The sequence below is a fragment of the Pinus tabuliformis genome, chromosome 9, assembly GCF_031772625.1.
Source record: "Pinus tabuliformis cultivar Carrire ecotype Pingquan chromosome 9, CPIR1, whole genome shotgun sequence".
Lineage (NCBI taxonomy): Eukaryota > Viridiplantae > Streptophyta > Pinopsida > Pinales > Pinaceae > Pinus > Pinus tabuliformis.
In genome coordinates, this window is record NC_142307.1 from 1,365,552,731 (window position 1) to 1,365,557,129 (window position 4,399).

Here is a 4,399-nt window from a genome sequence, read left to right on the forward strand (position 1 = left end):
CCCTCAAAATTATTCAGCTTTCAACCTCTTCAGTAACCAGCCCAATGCCTCATTTTATAGTGTAGAGGAAGGAAGTTACAGGTCCACCTATGAAGGGATAGAGTCCTCCTTCAAAGGGATAAGCTCCTCACATCAAGGGGTTAGCTCCTTTAGGTATGGGATGCATGAACCTCAAAGGAGCGAACTTGCCACCTCAAGATTCCCTCTAGAAGCTTCCAGAAATAACTCAAAGTGAGTTTTTAAGAATATACTTGAGCCTTTTTTACTTTTACAAGGGTCCGCACCCATTACACAGAAACAGAGCGGGCAGGTCCGCAGGGAACATGACCAGTAGGTGCGGGACCGCAGGTAATGCTAAGAGAAAGTGCGGAACTAGAGTTTTAGAGATTTTCAAGGACTTTCTCTCATTTTTCAAGGCTTGACATGAAAAGCTGAGGTTTAAGACTTGCATAGGAGGAAAGTATGAGTGGTGATAGACTCACACTGACTGCAGAATGTCATGGTGACAATATTTTGTGTAACAAGGGTGTAGTTGTCTTTCATTTTCTAGACAATGTCAGATGCTTTGTAACAAGTGGCATGCACACATCAATTCCCTCTACTTAGGGTGGTCTTTATATATAATTCATCTATGGTTGGAATTGTTGGAGAAGTCTACAGGCATGGGATTCATTCATTATGAAGTGGGATGGAATTAACAATGTCATCTTGTGTCTCCCAAAAACAGTTTTCTTTATGTCCTTCTAAGGATTTCAGAATGGCAATGGATATCTTTCTTCAGTCCAATTCGTGAAAAAAACTCAACTTTGATTATTTACAGGAACACTAGGTTTTCTTGAGCTTCCATGGGATGATGTTCCTTGTTGGTCTTAGAAGGTGGTTAAATCTTGTAAATCTTATTGTTGTGTTAGTTAGTTTGGTGCAGTGGCTCTCTTTTGATATGGTGGAATGATGCAGGAGCATTGGCTCTCAAAATCAAGCTCGAAGTATCTAGTCAAACCTAAAGGTCTAGACGTCAGCCCAAGAAGGGGTCATTGTAAAATTTCATATAAAACAACGTTTATTTCTTAGCAAGCGTAGATAGAGAATCTATTTAGTTGTTAGGTGTCAGTTAATGATATCCCTAAAGAAATGGGATGACCCAAAAGAGTAGTTTTTGTTTGTAGTTAGTAGTTGAATGAGTCATAAGTTAGAAATAAGGGTAGTTTTATTAAAATAGAAATTGTTGCATTAGTCTAGGAACTAATTATAGGTTTGTAGGAGTTGGTTGCGAGAGCTAGATAAGCTCATATTAGCAATAGAAAAAGAAGGAGAGGATATCAACGAGAGGGTGGTCCAGAGGGGACATTTGATTTTGAGTTTTTGAAGGAGGGAGGAGGAACATTTTTGGGTGCTAGAAATTTTGGTGTGAGGTTGAAGTTAATTAAACAGCATTTCTTAGACCAGTGATTTTTGTAGCAACAAATTGAATCTGTAAGTGTGTGTGAGATAGTTATTTTCTTATGTGTTTGTGAGGTTTATGAACCATAATATTAATATCAGGAGATTGAAATTGATTTGGTCTTTAAATTGTTGTGTTGAACAAGGAGTTCTTGCACTGTATTTTCTTTGCTATTTACATTTAAATGAGAACCTGGAGAATCATATTTTAGTTAATATTTTAATCCAGTACTTTTGCATCCAAGATTGTGTATTGGAAAGAGTCATTGTATATTTCAGATTTGAGAATACAGAGTACTCTGTATCCAGTGAACAGAAGAAAGAAAATTTGTGAAAGAAAACCATCACCAATTTTGTGGGTCGATTTTTTATCAAAGGAAGACGAATTTCATCAATTCCAACACTTCTGTAGAAAGGAAAAAATGTTGTTGACCGCAAGGGATTGATATTTCTGGTCATGGTGATTGTTGATTGTTGGGTTCAATGCGAGTGTTTGCTACTTCTTAATCTCCCCTGAAGTTTTATGTTGTTTTGCAAATATTGTTTAGTACTTGGGTCTTTTTGTTGAGTTTTCAATAGAAATGCTTTTAGTGTAGGAAAGAAATGCAACTCTAAAGATGGCGTCTATTTTGTGTGGACAAAGGAACACTCTTATTGTCAAAAACAAGAAATATGATATAAAGGTTTTCACCCATATTCCAGTCATTATTAATATCAAACCCTTAGTCGTTTCTTAAAAAAAATCTAAGGGCATTGCAAAAATAGAAAATTATCCCAACAATATAGGCGGTGTTATCATTGTGGAGCTCTTTTCCTTTTCAATTTTCAAACATCCAATTTGGATTGGATATGGTTTTTTTGGGGGGTGTGTATCTAGGCTACACTCAGGCCAACCCTTATATTGGATGAGGTGTTATCATTGTGGAGGCTTTTCCTTTTCAATTTTCAAACATCCAATTTGGATTGGATATTTTTTTTTTTGTGGGGCAGGTGTGGTGGTTGTGTATCTAGGCTATGCCTACACTGAGGCCAACACTTATATTGGATGAGAAAATACCGATCACACATAAGAATATGATATTGTATATCTATAAATAATGAACTTAAATATGGGTAATTTACCTTTTTTTAAGGTGTTTTCTACCGATGTTACAGATTAGCCTGGTGCCAGAATCTATCAAAAAAAAATCAAAATCTAGCACAAAAAAAAAAAAATCAAAATGCCAGAGAGTTTGAATATATATATATATATATATATATATATATATATATATATATATATATATATATATATATATATATATATATTATAACTGTGGAAATATATTTAGCACCATCCATAACCTTTGGAGTACCCAAAATTCTAAGTTTGAGAGCTGTAATCCAAATTTCAAAAAAAAAAAACCACTAAATTTTATTATAATCTTATCAGAATTTCATAATTTTCCCAATGAGCTTTTTTAAACACTTTTTTTTAATAATTAATTTAATTCTTTATTTCAAGTTCAATCATTTTGATAACGAGTCAGCCAGTAATAATTATTCTTTGACATTATGACTAGCAACCGAATTAATACTCGTATATAAAACTTCTATGGAAAATTTCTTACGAATTGTGACACTTTTTTCTGACCTATGTCACTGAATTGAGCAATTCTGGTCCTCTTCTGGGTCGTCCCGGACAAGCGCCTGGCTGAAGTCTGGTCGAAGCCAATGCTGAAGGTGATCCAACAATAATTCATCAGTCACGGCCAGAGATTCATCAAGAGGCATCGACTTAACAAAAGAAGTTATGGCTAATGGGGGCAGAGTATCAATTTCAAGGACTGTCTGAAGGTATATTCTCTCATTTTCCTCAGTTGCTCTTTTCAAATTGAGATTAATATTACCCTCCAATTTAGAGGCAGCCTGTGCAAGCGGTGCTAGTGAGACTACATTTCCCCAATTCCGAGCAGCTGCAAGAGTAGCAAGCCCATCTTTCAAGTGTGCAATTTCTTCTGCAATCTCTTGTTTCTCATGTAAGTGAAGACTGAATCTATAAGAAGCTTCAGCATAGAACAGTGCATCTTTGAGGTGTACATGTGCAATTCATTTGATATCAAAGTAGCTATGGAGAGGTGGGAGGTCCAGGGCTACGGATGCTTGATGGTAGTAAAGACTTATTTGTCTGGTAATATCGAAAATTTTAAGGATGAAAATTTATGTTAAAATTTTGAAACTTTCGAAAACTTTATCATTTAATATTTAATATGAAAATTATAAAATGTTTAGAGAATTAAGATAATCTTTATACACAAAATAAAAATGATAGAAAAATTAATTTACGCATACATATTAATCCCTAAAATTTCCCTTACCTAGCAACCTCGGAACAAAGAGAATTAGGATAACCATTAGACACAAAGTTGCAAAAGAGGCATTCCTGAGCCTGAGCCAGCATCAGCCTCTCCAGCATGTATGCACATTCCACAGAGACATCCAGAGTGGATTGCCCTTTGGAAGCTTTGACAGAGATATTATTTCTCAGAAAAGCAAAGGCCCCTGCCGCTGCCTGGAACGCTATGGAAGCTTCCTTGACGCTCCGAGATGAAAGGGCGATTTGGCTGTGAATTGCTCCCAAGTTGAAAATGATGGCAGCTTTCTCCAAATATATGTTGTGCTCTGTGGCCTTTTGATCCTTCTTGAAGCTGTCATACCAGGTGAAGCCTAGGGATATGAGGAACGTGGACTCCATGATGCAGAGGGCTCTGTAGTATTTCTGCAGCACATCGCGACGGGCTTCCAGCGTGGCGCTCGACCCCTGCTCCACGTCATTGCGCATCTGTTTTATGTTGTTGAGATACTGTTCCATCGCTTTCGTCATCGTCAGGGACTTGTCGATGACGATGTAATCCCTCAAGGGTTGGTACAGGTCCAACCCCACCGTTTTCTTCTCACCCACCGCCGATGGCATCACCAT

General features: G+C 36.9%; 1 pseudogene; it reads right to left on the bottom strand.

The window, feature by feature from the left end:
* Window positions 1–3,078: 3,078 nt before the first annotated feature.
* LOC149153575 (vacuolar-sorting protein BRO1 pseudogene) lies at window positions 3,079–4,399 on the bottom strand (annotated as a pseudogene).